Raw genomic sequence first — 17,224 nt, forward strand, 5'->3', positions numbered from 1 at the left:
ATTTTCATAGAATATATTTTGGTCATATTCTTATACCTCTCAATTCCTCCCAGCTACTCCCTCCTCCATATTCCCCCAACTTCATGCTATTTCTTTCTCAAAGCAAAGCAAACACCAAAGCAAACCAAGCAACAACAAAAGCACACGCAAAAACAAACCCATGAAATTTGCTTTGTGTTGGCCAACTATTCCTGAGCATGGTAGCTGCCCTGGAGTGTGGTTGACATATCCAGCAACACTCCATTGGAGAGATCTGACCTTCCCCATCCCAGCAGGTTTCTATCACAAATAGCTTCTGATTTAGGGATGGGACTTTCTGGCTACTTCCACTTCCCTGTGCTGGGGTTTTGTCTGGCCTGACATTTTGTAGGTCTCATGCATGCTGTGAGTTCCTACGAACATCAGCCTTGTTGTGTCTAGAGGACACTGTTTCCTTGGAGTCGTCCGTCACCTCTGGCTCTTACAATCTTTCCACCTTCTCGTCTGCATAGATTCCCAAGCCTTGAGGGGAAGGGCGTGATGAAGACATCCCGTTTATAGCTGTGTGCTTCTGGGTCTCTCCCTTTCTGCACACTGTCCTTTTGTGGGTCTCTATATTATTATCATCAGTTGAAATAAGAAGCCTCTGAGATAAGAGCTGAGTGATGCACTGATCTACAGGTATAGCAATGCCAGTGCGAGTCACTCTGTTATGTTCCTTTAGAAGAAAAAACAGTTAGTTTCCCCCTAGGGCCCATGACCTATCTAATCTCAGCTTCTTGGCAACTTTAGTAGTCAGTGTCAAGTGTGGGTTTTATTTCATGGGGTGGACCATAAGCCCACTTTTAAAAAGTTTTCAGTCACCCCCATAACGTTTGGGTCACTACTGTACCTTGCTGACAGATCACTGTCGTAACTCACAGAGTTTGTAGCTGTTGGAGACTGACGATTACTTTTCTCCTCTGGTAATGAACAGAATATCTTGCAGCACTATGGAAGCTGGTCAGAAGAGGTGAAGCTTCTAGTTGAACACCAGCTCCATTTCCTCATAATGTAAGTGTGTGATGATGTGAGTGGTAGGGTCTTAGTATCAGGTGTGGATGGTAACCAATACCGTTGGCAATAGAGCATGGTATTAATGGGGTCTATGGGATGCCTTTAGATGCAACCCATTCCTGGTATTCAAAAAGACTTTTAAAAAAGAATCAAAAAGATGCAACTCATTCCCGGTACTGGAACTTTTACTTGGTGGCCTATGATGTCTGCTTGGGAAGTTTTATCCACTATTATATAAGAACTGCATTTACATCCCCTTTACATGTGTGTGTATTTTAGGGAACTTCTACACCAGCAGGTTTCCATATGGCTTTTCCCAAGGTCTTTGGTGTCGGTTGTTCACCCGTATTCCCTCCTTTTCTCTGTCCTCTCATCCCCCTCCTCATGTAATCCTCCAAGTTTCCCCTCCATTCCTCTATAACACTCTATTCTGTTTAATTCCACAGCCTAATGCTAACTTCTAGGAGGTCTGAAACAAACTTTCAGACCCCTCAACCAATGGGGATCCTCCACATAGTCTTCCACTGGGACCCTCGGTATTTGGTGCTCTAAGCCTTGCTTGTGACTGCTAGCAGCATCTAAAATCCTGCCGCGTGGCTCTTCTCCACTCAGTTGACTCATTCTGTCACTATGTTCCTCACCATTGCGGTTTCACAGATGGGTTCTTCTAAGTATGATGTATTTCTCATTTCAAAAGTAAAAGATGAAATGTTCTGAAATCCTAAAATTTTGAGTGTCTGCTGTCTGTAAAAGCTTCCATATCATTAAAAATATTAAAAATAAAAGGAAATTAGCTTCAGGCTATGTGTTTAGTATGCATGTGTATGTGTGAAATACAATAAACTATTTGTTTAGACTTGGGTCCCCTCCATGATATGCATATTCTAATTATATATTATATATGCCAATACTCTAAAGTCTAAAGAAATTACTGTATGTCATATGCTTCTGCCAACTGTACATATACCCCATATCCCAAAGTCCAAAGAAAGCCTGTAACACCTCTGACACTGGGCGTTTCAGGTAAGTGATATTCAGCCTGAATGTGCTTTCTCTTGTCATCTAAGAATCACTAGAAGGTTATTTTTGTGTATTTATCCTTTCTCTTTAGAGAAATCAGCAAGCATCTGTATGTGCAGGAGGCCTACAATGTCGTGGCATGTCAACGCATCCGAGGCTGAGCGGTTTGAGACGAATGAGGACACTGTCTTCCTGACTCAGTTCTCAAGTCCAGCACTCTGTGGTCAGTCTGAAGGTCCTGCACTGTGAATACATGGATTTGCTGAGAGAAGATGCTATGTGTATTACATGCATGATGCAGAGAAATGACAAAAAGCACAAATGGAATTTTCTCAAAGGTGAGACATGATTTCCCAGATTCTTTAGTCTTAGACCGTACCACAGATTCTAGACAGAAATTCCTGGTCAACCTGTGTTCCAGCTCTGCTCACTGAGACTGAATCTTTAGCTGGCTGTCATCTAAATAAGGGTGTTTTTCTTTACTTTTCAAAACCTAGGTTTTTTCCTGCAGCAGTTTTAACTGTGTTAACTTTCAATGAGATGAAAATGTAACTGTTAGAATTTTCAAGGTGAAATGCCTTAAAAGGAGTCTCCTTTGTTGTGGAATATTGCTTTAACTATGTAGAGATGTGTTGCATTTGTTTATGCTGTGGAATATCACTTTAACTATGTAAAGTTATGTTGCATTTGTTTATGTTGCATTTAACTGAATAAAGATCTGTCACAACTGTTTATAAAATGTTTGTTTAACTATGTAAAGATGTGTTACATTTGTTTCACCTTGCCTGCCTAAGCACCTGCTGGTCTAATAAAAAACAGAATGACCAATAGCTAGATAATAGAAAGATAGGTGGGGCTGGTGGGCAGAGAAAATGAGTAGGAAGAGGAATCTAAGCTTGGGGAAGAACAAGAAAAGAAGAGAATGAGGGAGAAAAATAGGGAGATGCCTGGGGCGAGTCAGGCAGTCACCAGCCAGTCAGTCAGACACAGAGGAAGGAGGAAAAGTCGGACATACAGAATGAAAGAAAGGTAAAAAGTCCAGAGGCAAAATGTAGGTGAAAAAAAAAACAGATTAAATTAAGTTATAAGAGCTAGTGAAACATGCATAAGGTAAAGCCGGGCATTCATAACTAATAAGATTCCATGGCTTTATTTGGGAACTGGTTGGTGGTTCAAAAGAAAGCCCGGTACATTCCTTTGTTGCCTGGTCCTCTAATGTGATTTGGAGGATTCTTGGTATTTTAGGGACAAAGGCTGCAGCTAAGGATCTTGAAAGAGAGACTTGGAGGATCCTGTGTTTCTTAGGACTCGGTGAAACCACAGTACTAGTTCTTGACTGCTTACCTTTAGAATCATTTTATTTTTTGTGATAAATAAGAGACATGCATCTTATTTTAGCTGTTGTTATTTGAGGTTTTTCTGCATCTAACACTAATCTCAATTTATACAACCATCTATGGTGTTGTTAATACCATTGATCCAGGGCTGCAGGCACTAGTTTAAGCAGGTCTTGTGGCTTTAGGTATAAAATGATATAAGTGACGTGATGACCTTGATGTCAAGAGCTACAGAAAATGCCACAATTCAAAGAGTTGGAAAAGATGTAATTTTTTATCCCATCAAGTGCAAAATTAAGGTCATTATCTGAAAAAAATTTTTCCACTGTGATCTAGAGTTTATAGCTTCACATGGGTCATTTCCATCCATGAGCCTACTATTTCCTGATACACACACAAAAAAAAAAAACTGTAGGCCTTGCTCAGTCAAGACCAGAGCACTTTGAAAATGGAATTTGCTTCCTAGGCTTGGATATAGAAATAAATCATGGGATGCTGAGTATATAGTTACTGAGACCTACAAATGATGTTTGTTCAAATAAAAAAATTAATTCAGGAAACAAAACCCTCAATGTGGTGTTCATTATAATCATGTCATCACCACCCCTCATGATTTCCAGTGAGATACAAAAAAAAACCCTAAAAGTTTGTTTTCAATAATAGTTGTTTGATTCAAGTCATGAGGGCATAGGGGAGGGGAAAGGCAGAGGCCTTTGGGAAAAAATAAATACAGAAGCACATTCTTCTGTAGTGTGCTCCACCATGGATGGTTCCATTCCCCTCTTCTACCAGTGGAACTACTTAAACTAAGGTGTGTAGAAAGTTGACACTATTTAAGAAATGTTTGACAAGCCCTCTTCATAAAATATTGAAAGGCACAGAATATATTAATTCCCTCGAATCCAGTTGTCCACAAATGGTGGTGGCAGAGGTGTGTGTGTGTGTGTGTGTGTGTGTGTGTGTGTGTGTGTGTGTGCCACACAGAGGTACTCAGTAACACTTTATAGGCATTCCTCCGAAATATGCATGAATATCAGCTCATTTAATCTTTACGACTTTTAAAATTTCTACTATAACTTTGTTTTAGAAATAAAGATTAACTACTTTGCTACTTTGCTGAAGGCCACTCAGGTACTAAGACGTATATAATGAATAGTCTATATTTGTGCTCCATGATTCTAACCAGTGTGCACACTTCTTCTCTCTGGTAATATAAATACAATAGAAAAGCAAGGAGAAGTCTCTCCCTACCAGGTCTCTAATCTCTTTTCAACGCACACAGGCATTAGTGTCTGATTACGACATCTTCAGGAGATAATTCCAAAGGAATCTTTACATTTCTTCAGCCATGTATTCCATCCAAACCTTTCCTTAGTGAAAGCAGATGTGAGTCGTGCCTTTTAGAAGATGGCGTCTTCCGATTATCCTCCCTCTTGTTCTTCCTTCCACCTTAAGTTCATCTTCTCAAAAAGCATGAAAATAAAGATCATGATTCTGGGAGTGTTGCAGCCCCTCCAGATATCATTGTGCAGACATGCCAAAGAGATTCATCTGTTCTTTATATGTGTTCCACGTGCATTACACGCCAATAACTCCAGGAAATTGTCTTTTTATTAGAGCAAAAAATAAATTTCACTTCTAGTGCTATCAATTGATTATTATTTTGGTATTTATTATATGAATGTTTAAAACTCTACCCTCTTCCTAGGTAGAAGTAACAACGTTTTGCTGACTTTTTATGGGAATGGTAATTAGTTAAGTCTGATACGCCACCTGGAAGCCTAACTTGAGAATCAAGCATCAAACACACTTTCTAAAGACTCTACTTATGGAGAAGCAAAATGCCTATGAACATTATATTTGGATCTCACTGTTGCTTTCTAGATTGTTAGGCTCATGGGCCTTCTGTGGTGTAGAATCTGTTCGTATTCTTACCTTCAGCCCTCTTGGAAGCGTAAGTTATCTAAGTTCATACAGTTTGTTGGCAGAGTAGGAGCCTCGTTATAGCGCTAGGACTTCCGACACCAGAGCCACTTTGATGTCGTTCTACTTCCGGGTAGGCGGAAGTGGATCCACGTTATAGTTAGAGTGGCGCAAGGGACAGGAAAATGTCATGTTTTCTGGCTTTGGGAATCTTATAGTTAACTTTTGGGAATTAGAATACATGCGTACTCTTATTTTCCCGGGAGCAATTGTAGCTTCTAATTATTGTATCTTTTCTAGAATGTACACCCATCTTCTTCCTCCCCTGTAAAGGGCAAAACAACAGTGTTCTGGTTCCAGTGCCGTCATCCAGCGGACTCCGAAAGGCAGCTGGTCCTTCCCAGACTCTTTTCTTTTCTTTAGAATGATGACGGATGACAACATCCTTAGCTACACTGTTGGATTATTTTGACCCTGAGTGAAATGGCAAGCTTCTCTGTTCACCTTAATCTCAACAAACTTTGTCATTATTTAATGTCAGGCTAAGGCTTTACTTAGGTCTTGACCAGAGAGATGACAGCCATTCCATGTTGTATGTGAGAGCAGTCTGGAAGCTGTAAGCATTGTTCCACCGTTAAGTGCTATACTAATTCTTCCCCCTGGAGTACGCTTACCTTCCTGATCGGAGCTACAGAGAACTTGCAACCAGGGCAGGGAAGCTGCTGGCTGAGAACTGGGATGAGCTGCCATCCTAACTCCACTCTGAGAGGCAGGCGGAAAACTCAAAAGGCCTTGCCAATGGTATCAGGATGAGATTTCCCGACGTGGACATGGATGCTGCCATTGACCTTCACTCTCCACCGCCTTAGCCTTTTCTCACCCCATGTTCTTCGGGTTCTATCTGTCTCAGCTACCACAGACTTGGGACACAGGGTGGTATAATGGCTATTCTTGGTTGTTAACTTGACTACATCTGGAATTAACTAAAACCCCAAAGTGGAACACACCTGTGAGGGATGTTTACTTAATTTGAAGTTGAAAGATCCACTTTAATCTGGATCTTTAAGGTGGAAAAGCACACCTTTAATCTGGATCTTCAAGGTGGAAAGGCACACCTTTAATTTGGATCTTTAATCCAGATCTACTCTGGGGCATGCCTTTTGCCGGGAGCCTAAATAAGGACATGGAAGAAGGAAGCTGGCTCTTTTTCTGCTTGCTTTCACCCTTGCTAGCAAGTCCGTTCTTTCCCTGTCTTTAGCTCCTACTTCTTTGGGTTTCTGAAGCCCAGCTGAGATGTTCAGTAGCGTGAACTGAAAAGCTGCTGGATTCTTGAACCTTTTTGTTCATAGTCCATCATTGCTGGATTCACCAGCCCACAGCCTGTAAGTCATTCAAATGAATCCCCTTGTGTGTGTGTGTGTGTGTGTGTGTGTGTGTGTGTGTGTGTGTGTACGTTCATTCTATAAGTTCTCTTACTCTAGAGAACCCTGACTAGTACAGGTGGCAAGAATAGCCTCCTAAACCCTTCTGACTAGTTTCCAGGTGTGGCCTTTTAAAAAACTGGTTGATTTACCTTTATCAGTAACTCTCTTTTGGTCCACAGAACTACTAGAATGATTATTGTCTGGGAATACCAGCTGGAGACTAGAGCTACCATCTGTGATAGTCCAAATGACCAGAGAGAAACACCTTAGTGCTGTCCGTCGATAACTTGCATTCGCCCAGATTTGTAATCAACTCCAGCTTTTCTTTTCTTTTCTTCTTTTCTTTTGTTTCCAACACATTCTCTGTAAATTCAGGCACTGTCTCCTAAAGATCACTTCAAAATACAATTTGGCAAGCTTCTACTCAGTTCCGTGAACCCCATCATCATTGACTTAGTCTACGCAGCATATTGTGGGGACCCGCAGAAAGAGATCAGAGGTTGAGAATATTTTTGCACAGAACAAGTTATGTGTAAATCCAGGACATGCTAAATTGACTGAATATTTTGTCTTCATACTCCCAGCTTTCTCCAATGTCCAGAATTCTGAGACAAAAAAGATAAAGTTTATAGCTAATTTTGATAAAGAGCTCTCGTAAAATTTCAGGGCTTTGCCATATTTTCCTTCCACAAATCAGTTCTATTTACACAGTCATCTGAGGTCAGTCTTAGATTCGTGCTGAGAATGGCAACATCTGCTAAAGAAAGAAAAAAGGTAACAAAGTTAGAAATAGAGGAAAGTATCCGAGTCTTGGAGGCTCATAGTGGAACCTTCTGGAATGAAATGCCAGTAAATATAGGCACATTGCACCTCTCAAGAAAACGATGAATTACCATCCCTGTGCAACTGTTAGGTTTCATAATGTCTGCCACATTTCTGAGTAGCGCACCTGTGCTCAGAGCTAGTCTTCTTGTAGACAGGCTGTCAGTAAGTCTAAGCACGTGTGATTGGGAAAGACCAGGCACAGCACTCACTTGAGAATGAGATTTGAACTATCACTTCCAAAATGTCATGTTACTTTTGCAATTATTTCTCAAGCCGGAGCCTTGGAACAAGTAAATGTGAAACATTTAAGCAACACAGACATATGTTAAATTCGTCACACCCACAACCCTACTGGGGCTGTGCCACAGGCACGGGTCAAACTAGCCATTCCTCCACGTGTTTCTGCAGCTGGAAAGAGTATCCAAGTTCTCCATGTTCTGAGTCAGTAAAATAGTTGGGCTAAAGGCAGCGAGCTCCCACGTTGCTTATTGACCTTATTTAAGCATTTCATACCAATATGTGTGGCAGCTTGTGGAGCTGTTGTGTAAGTGGGGTTACCCAGAAGTGATTGCCAACATTCTGAGAATATTTCATGATCAAGGACTTAGCCAAATCAGTGTGAATGACACTGCCCCTAGCACATTCTTTTAGTAAAAAAAAAAAAAAGATTTCATCTCTGAAATAGACCTTGTATAATTGTCCCTTTTGTCAATGTAGCTTGCCTGAAAATCCAAGCAGGGCATGTCAATACAGAAACCCATTTCTCCCCTTTCCACAGACTGACATCCTTGAGAAAGAGACAAGAAAAGGTGGGCCAGCGATGGAACATTCTTTCTCACAAAGGAAGAGAGCTGCACAGTCAACTACCTGTGGTTCCGGAAAGTCATCACAGGTTGAAGGATAAGTATCTAGTATCCAGCTCTTTTGGGAAAACCCCAAACTTCGCCAAGAATCCCTGGCAAGAGCACACGGCTGAGAGCCTGACTCTTGGCTGCCTGGCAGCTAGAGGACATTTGACTCTTTAAAGAGACAATGAATAAGAATCCAATCAGCAGATGCGTCTTCAGACAAACAGTTTCCATCTATTTATTCTTAGGTATGCAGTGGGGAGGAGGCACAGGCATACAGTGGTGCTCATGGGGAGGTGACAACCACGGGCAGTAGTTGTCTCTTGTCCCACAGTGAGGGCTTTGGTGATTAAACTCAAGTAGTTGGTCATTGTTGTAAATGCCTTTAGCCTGTGAGCCATCTCATTGGCCCTCTTGGCTGTGTTTTGTTGAGGCTCTTGGATCTGTGGATTATAAATTTCAATGAATTTATAAGCTGTCATCCATTATTACTCCAAATACTCTACTTCTTCTTTCCCCCATCCCTGTCTGCTGTCCCTCTCTGTCTCTGTGTCTCCTCTCTCTCTCTCTCTCTCTCTCTCTCTCTCTCTCTCTCTCTCTCTCTCTCTCTCTCATCTCTCATTGACTGACCTGAAGCTGGCCTCAAACTCACAGCGATCCCCATGGGCTAGGACACAAAGATTAAACTCATGTGTGTCTCTCACCATGCCCAGTTCTTCCTCTCTTCATCCAGGCAATTCTGCAAGCATTTTCATGTTGTTGATTGCTGGTTTCATCACCTACGACATCTCCATGCTAGTCAATCTACTCACGTTACAGGCAGACTCTTTAAGGAAACATGGTATTTACTGTGGAATAATGGAGGAGTACTGAAAAGGAGAATAAACAGGTTTTAGAAATAATGAGCAAATTCAGAACAGAGAGGGCAAAGGGAAACTTTTAGGGCAAAATGAGGAGGATTGCATAAGCTATTTTGAAACAGAGTCCTTGGCTACATGATTATTCTAGCAAATTTGTTCAAGGATCAATAGCAGGCATGACATGAGCCCAAGGCTGAAAAGGCTGTTACTGGACAGTTGGCCTTGCAGCAGGATTTTCTGAGTAAGGTTGTAATTATGGTAGTTTTAAATGACAGTTTTTATTATCATGAAGATGTACATGATATTCCTTCTTGCACAATCTCAGATACCTCTAATTTATTTCTTTTATTAGAGCTTTACAAACATAACTCCATTTTTATCCTGACAACTTTCACCATTTGAACTGATTCATTTCCTTCCCCAGTGAGGGTTGCCTGCCTTTTATGAGGCCTGTTACATTGGGTTGGATGCCTGACCTCGGTGATTCACTGTAGTTGGAGGACATGTTGGTCTTCCTAAAATTTGTTGTTGCCTTTACTATGGAATGTAGCTATCTTATCTGAAGAGTTTAATCCTTTTAGGTTTTGTCTCTAAGCTTTTAGATAGAACTAATCACGAACCTCTACAGAGATGAGACCATTTCTGGTCTTCTATCTGATGCCCCATACATTATGGTTTCTGTTGTGGAAACGATATACTAGAGAAACAAAATTGTTTTCAGCCCTTCTTAAGTTTCATATACCATTAACCCTAATCCTTCCAGATGTTCTTTCCCTGGCCTCTGGTAATTTTCATATATGAACACCTTGAAAAGTAATAAATTGAGTATTTAAGAGAATTCAGAAGATTTTATAGTTTCTCTCTCTTGACCATCTGTATCTTCTTTAACACTTCTAAGTTCACAGACTACCTTAAACATCCAGCTCTATCTCATCAGATATGGGATTTATCTCAGTTCTCCCTCGATGCCTCACAGTTTGTGCCCTCTGCTAGTTAGAGTTCTTCAGAGGAGCAGAGCTGATCAAATATATATATATATATATTTAAAGTGGAATTTATTAGATGGGTTTACATACCATAGACTGAGTAGTTCCACAATAGCTATCTACACTCTAGACTGGCCGACAGCCTAGTAGCTAACTGTCCAAGCCACAATGCTATAACCTTAAGCAATATTAACCTCAAATCAAAGAGTTAAAGGATTCCTGGGAGCCAATGGCAGTTAGCTCATCCTGGGAGGTCAAAGAAGCTGAGTAACAATGATGTTAGGGAACATTGTTATGGATTAATATTCAACTAGGTGAAGTGCTATAGGTGTTACGTTTGTTTATGCTGCCTTTTTAATGATGTAAAGATGTGTTACATTTGTTTCACTTTGCCTGCCTAAGCCACCCCATTGGTCTAATAAAAAAGCTCAACAGTCAATAACCAGGGAGGAGAGGGATAGGCTAGGTTGGCAGGCAGAAAGAATAAATAAGAGGGGGAATCCAGGTTTGAGAGAATGAGAGAAGAAGGCGAGAATAAGAAGAGAATGAGGGAGAAAGAGAAGGACACGCCCAGGGCCAGAAGCCAGGCAGCCACATCCAGACATGAGAAGCACTGAAAATAAGCTGTACAGAACATGGCTTGATATTCAACGTCTTTAAAGATACCCTTTAAATAAAATTTGCCAATTTTAAAGTCACTTTAACCTGGAAAATAAGTCCAGATCATTAATTTATCTTAGTTAGAAACATAAGACTATAAATTTTTTCTTTCTTTGGCTTTGTAGGTGGCATTGCTGGACATAGTTCATCGGAAGACAGGTGCAAAGCTACATGGAACAGGTGAGAAAGAAGATGGCAAGACAGTAATGCCAGCCAGAAAAGGGATTAGGGTGTGTTAGACATTTTACCCTAGTCCCAGAAGAAAAGTTACTTGCTTAGATAATATGGTTCTGGGAATTGCTTGACACAGTTCATTGTGGTCTAACAAAGAACACAAGGTTGGGCTGAATTTTAGGAAGAAACAAAAGAGTAAGATTAAGGCAACTATGGAGGACTGGACCTTGGGTTATGGGATTTATAGCCAATACTGCTTCTCTCCAAGCTTCCAGTAGCTTCCTTCTGCCTCCTTGTCTTCCAGAGAGCACATGGCCTCAGACTATCTCTGCATGAGTTCTCTCATGGACTCGGTGTCCACACTGAAGTACAGGACACTCACAGCAAAGACCTTGCAAATATCCACTCTTGGAGCAAGATGCTGAATGACTCACAAAAGCTCTACACAGCAGTTGCTCTCGTAACATCTGATATTTCACCCAAACCATGTTGTGTACCAAAAGAAAAATTATTTGAGTCTTTAGAAGCCAAGATTGGCAGTGGCACACTGAACACCAAAAGCATTTAGTACCTTCCTAAGACTGAGCTCAACGCAGTATTAGCATGATATAGAGATTAACTCAGAATGAATTATACCATGGAAAAAATGAAGGTGAAAAAATAAATGGAGCACCCTCAAAGATTGTTAAGCGGGATTCCTTTATCAGTGTATAGGTGTGTGCAAGATTTTTGAACTCTAAATACTATGAAGGTTGAGTCACTAATGTTGTCATCTTATCATTAAGTTGCTCTCCGACAAATGCTGATCTCTGGGGGAGGGGCATGGGTTGGAAAATGTTTATCCTGAGTGATGAACCTGGTAGTGTTGGGCATCAGCTAGAGAGAGACATGCATGCCATGGAGGGTATCCTTCCATAATGTCATTTACTTTCCAGGAAAGAACACAGAGTCTCTCCTCACTTTGAAATATCTCTCTTAGAATATTTATGATGGCACAACTTTCTGCCCTGGCTGAACAAGGCAATTGACTCCTGCAGCTGACTGAGGATAATTTAGTGGCAGGTCAGTACCTGCTTTGGGAGCTTAGACATCTCAAGGAGCAATAGACGATTCTGGTGCAAAGCAATTAGAGACACGGCTCATATTTGAACTCAGCTTTGATGCTGATGAGAAGAGGATCAAACCAAGTTCTACAGTTACAGGCATACTTGGGAAACTTCATTTTTCCCTGACACAACCTCGTAGGTTGTGTCTGAAAAGGAAGGATAAACAGCGCATCATAAGGATGAGAGACAAAACTGTATGTCATGGGTTTGGTTTACTTCTTCAGAGTTGCCAAAATAATCTTCCTAAAGCATAGTTTGGATCAAGTCACCCTCTATTTAGTCTTCACTGTGGTTCACCTTCTACTTATTAAAGGAAAACTAAGGGCTCTTTATTTTCACAGCCCCAAAGAAGAGGACTCTGCCCTACCTCTGCTTTACTTATTTTTCACTCTTTCTTGAGAGAAGAAACATAGATAATTTTATTGCAAGCTTACTGTGTACAAAGCACATTTGCAAACTTTATTCTTTGGTTTTCCCAATTCTAATAATGAATGTGTCTAAGATGAAAGTTTAGAGACCTTGGGTGATGAATGGACTTAGCAAGAAACACCCAGGAATACAGAAGCCAAGTTTTCTTGATTCCGAAATTTAGACTCCTTTGATTGAGTATTATATATGTACAGTATATGAAGCACCACATTCTTGGCTTTTAACATAGAAGTGATGTACAAACGGAGCTCTCTTCATAAACTAACTCAAAATACAGCAGAATGGAGTAAATGTGTGAAAATTCCCATACCCACATCCAATTAAAAAAATACCTCTCAACTCAAGCCATTCCTATAAATGTATATGTCTTTCTAGTGTTTTTTTTTTTGCTTGTTTTGTTTCCATTTCCTTGTTAAACTATTTTCTAAAACTAGCATAAGAAAGCTGTGGATTTTGTTGTGGCATGTATGCACAGACAGACTTTGTTGCCATTCCTCCGCACTCACCTATGGGACTCCCCGAACTCTATGCTACATTTTTGCTTGTTCCTTATGTCTTGTTTATTTCTGAGACTTCAGCAACTCTTACAAAGGAAAACATTTAACTAGGGCTGATTTACAGTTCAGTCCATTATGTCAGTTCCCATCACGGTGGGAAGCCTACATCTATCTGGACTGGCAGGCAGCAGGAAGAGAGAGTAACACTGGCTCTGACTGGAGCATCTGAAACCTCAAAGCCCTCCCCCCAGTGACATACTTCCTCCAACAAGGTCATATCCCCTGATAGTGCCACTCCCTGTGGGCCTACGAGAGCCATTTTTCATTCAAACCACCACAGTTGTTTTCTTTTCTTTTTCCTGGAACTGATTTTGTAGAACAGGATGGCCTTGAACTCAGAGACCCACCTGCCTCTGCCTCTCCAGTGCTGGGACTAAAGGTGTGCACCACCACTGCCCAGCTGCAGCATACTTTCCATCCCTCAACAGGGCCCCTTCTGCTTTCAAATTGAATGCAAGCCATTGCCACTTCCCACCCACTTTCCTTTCCCTAAGATCTTGTCTTCCTTCTAAGGGGCCCCTTTCTAGTCCTATGATACACACACACACACACACACACACACACACACACACACACACACAGATATTTAAATCTAAGTTTCTCATATGAAAGAAAACCTTGAATTTATTTTTCCAAATCTGGCTTATTGTACCTATCAATGACTTAACAGTTTTATCTACTTTCTTTCAAATGACATGCTTTCATGTCTTTTATTGCAATAGAATAAAAGGAATAAAATTCCATTGTGTGGTGGAAATGTACCACATTTTCTCTTTTCATTAGTTGGCTAGCAGACATCAAAGCTACTTCTGTTTCCTGGCTCTTGTGAATAGCGCAGCAATGAACATGGATGCTCAAACCGTCTTAGTGCATACCCAAGCCTGCTATAGCCGGGTTCTATGGCAGTTCTGTTTTTATTTGGGTGGAAATGTTTGCTCTCTTTTCCATAGAGAATGCACAGGGTTACAGTCCCACCAGTGGCGAGGACAGGTTTCTTTCTCCCCACATCTCTCCAGCAGGCAATGTTTTGTGTTTTCTTGATGCGAAGCATTCTGACTGGGGAGTGAGATGCATTCCCAAGACAGTTGTATCCGTGTTTCCTGGGGGCTAAGGATATCGACCATTTGTTCATACATTTACTGGCCATTTGAATGTCTTCTATTGAGAACGGATTACCCAGCTAATTAACCATGTGTTGATTTGGAGATTTGTTTATGTTTGGGGTTATAGTTCTTGTTAATTCTAGATTAAAGAACTCCTGACATGACTAGCTTTTTGTCAACTTGAGAGAAGTTTAACTTATTTGGTGAGGGGAAACCTCAAATGAGATGCCCCAACATATTGGCTTGTTAGCAAGCCTGTGGGGCATTTTCTTGATTTAATGATTAGCATGGGGGGTCCATTGTGGGTGGTACCACTCCTGGACAGGTGGTCCTGAGTTATGTGAGAAGGCAGACAGAGCAGGCCATAGGAGCAAGTCAGTAGGCAGCACTTCTACTGCCTCTTCATCAGTTTTTGCTCTAGATTCCTCCCCTGAGTTCTTGCCCCGACCTCCCTTGATGATGTACGACAAGCTGCAAGATGACAAAACCCTTCCCTCCTCAAGTTGCTTTTGGTCATGGTGTTTTATCATCAGTTAAAGCACCCCTTGTATGATGTACAGGTTTTCTCCACCCCATATGTTCTTTCTACACTCTTGTGATTGGTTCCTTTGTTGTACAAAAAACCTTTGATTTTTATAATTCTGTTAATGTTTGAGATCATTTTCTTGACTGCTGACGTCCTTCTTTATGCCTATATCTTGAAACATTTTAGTTATGTTTTCCTCTAACAGTTCTGGTTACCAGTTTTTTTTGTTGTTGTTGTTTGTTTTCCTAAGGTTCCCTTTGTAAAAATGACTTTTATGAACAGTCAGAGATGTGGATCTAGTTTCACTATTCCTTCAAATGCCATGACGTCATTTTTAATGACTGAATAAAATCCCACTGTGTAGGGAAAGGCACCACATTCTCTTTTTGATTCATCTGCTAATGGATATCTAATTTAGTTCAGAAGTAAACAGAGATGGGAAGCATTTCCTCAGCCTGTCGACATGGAACACCTTCGGATACACACATCTCCTAGCACCATTTAAGAAGACTGTGTCTCCTAGTGTATGCTAATGACACCTTTGTTAAAAATCAGTTGACTGTACTGCATGGGTTTATTTCTGGGTCTTCTCTTCCAGTACCATATTACTTTAGTTGCAATGTCTCTGCAGTATAGTTTGAGATCTGGTATTGTGGAACCACCAGCATGGTTCTTTCTGCTTAGGACTTATTTCTTTGGACACTCTATATTGTCTTTTTGCTTCCATATTGATCTTGGGATTGATGCTATATTTGGAGAAGAATATCCTTAATATTTTAGAGGGAACTGCATCAGATCTGCATATTGTGTTCAGTAACACAGACATTTTCATAATGTTAATCCTGACTGTTCGTGATCATTACTTATATCTTTTTAGTGCCTTCATTTTCCTTCTTTAGCATCTTAAATTTTTTATTGTAGTGATATTTCAAATTTTTGGTTCTTTTTATTTTTGTTTTTCAGCATCTATTTTAATGGGCCATTTTTCCTACTTTCTTTCTCAACAAGTTTGTTATTGGCACATAGAAAAAACTGTTTACAATGTGTATTTTATTTATTGAAAGTGTTTATTAACCCTAAGAGTTCTTTTTATTTATTTATTTTCATAGATATGGGTGCTTTTGTCTGTGTACCATGTGTGTGCAGTGCCCACAGAGGCCAGAAGAGGGCATTAGATCTCCTGGGACTCACAGTTGTAAGCCACCATGTGTGTGCTGGGTATCTAGTGGGTTCTCTACCAGAGCCTCCAGCACCATATTAGATGAGGATGGAGAAAGAGGGCATCCCATCTGGTTCTTGAACTTGGAGGAAATTCTTCCAATTTTCCCTCATTTGATATAATATTGGCAACAGGTTTTTGAGTGTAATTTTTTTGAGATTGATGCATATTCTTTATATTCCTAGTTTTTTCAGAGCTTTTGTCATAGAGAGATGTTGAACTTTATCAAAGGCCTTTTCTGCATGGGGAGATGTTTACACATTGTGATTACATTTACTGAGCTCATGAATTAGAGAACCTTAAACCTAGAAATGAAATCAATTTATTAAGTCATGGTATATAATCTTCATAATGTATTCTTGAATTTGGCTCATGACTATTTTAAGGCAAATATTTAAATTGTGTTCATCAAAAAATGGATGTATAACTTCAGGGATTTTTTTCTTGTTAGACTTTTCTATCTGGGAAATTCTAGCTTCACAAACTGAGTGACAGTAGCTTTCTTTCTATTCTATGGAACAGTTTGTGTGACATTGGTGTTAGCTCTTGTTATGGGTCTGTCTATGTTGTTCGCATTTTCTTCTTTTTGATCTTGGCAGGCCATATGTCTTTAGTAATTTATCAATTTTTAAATTTCCCAATTTATTAAAAAAATGAGTTTTCAAAAAAAATCCCTAATGATTCTCTGGGTTTAACTGGGGTCTGTTGTAGCTTTTCCCTTTTCATCTCTAACTTTATTAATTTGAAATTCTGTTTTTACTCTTTTAATTAAATTAGTTTGGGTTTGTGAGCTTGTTTGTTTTTTCAAAGTGCCAAGTCTTTGATTCTGCGTATTCTTTTCTGTAGTCTCCATTCGTTAATTTCAGCCCAATCTTTACTTCTGGTCGTCTACTCACGACTATAAAATTTCCTCTCTGGGTGACCTTTTTAGCATCCTGGAGGGTCATGGCCCTGGCTAGGGTCATGAACCTGACTGGGGTGACAGAAAACTCAGCAAAAGACAGGCCTAAGTGTCACAAGAAGTTCAGCTTGGGATAGGATGAGCAAGGAATCCCAGCACAAAAACAAGAAGGTGGGACCTTCCTGAACCCTGCCCATCTAGGTAGGGAACTATGAAGGTGGGGAACAGTCTCGGGCAGCCATCATCTGAGATGAGGAAACAGGAGTCTATACTTTCTGCACACTGTCAACA

The 17,224-nt window shown here is 40.4% G+C and overlaps 1 long non-coding RNA gene across 1 annotated transcript; it reads left to right on the plus strand.

The window, feature by feature from the left end:
• The first annotated feature begins 8,326 nt into the window (after window positions 1-8,326).
• LOC142848677 (uncharacterized) lies at window positions 8,327-12,933 on the plus strand. Its single transcript, XR_012910450.1, has 3 exons — window positions 8,327-8,660; window positions 11,044-11,098; window positions 11,397-12,933. It is a non-coding gene; the product is annotated as an uncharacterized LOC142848677 (long non-coding RNA).
• The last annotated feature ends 4,291 nt before the right edge of the window (window positions 12,934-17,224 follow it).

The sequence above is a fragment of the Microtus pennsylvanicus genome, chromosome 4 (genome assembly GCF_037038515.1).
Source record: "Microtus pennsylvanicus isolate mMicPen1 chromosome 4, mMicPen1.hap1, whole genome shotgun sequence".
Lineage (NCBI taxonomy): Eukaryota > Metazoa > Chordata > Mammalia > Rodentia > Cricetidae > Microtus > Microtus pennsylvanicus.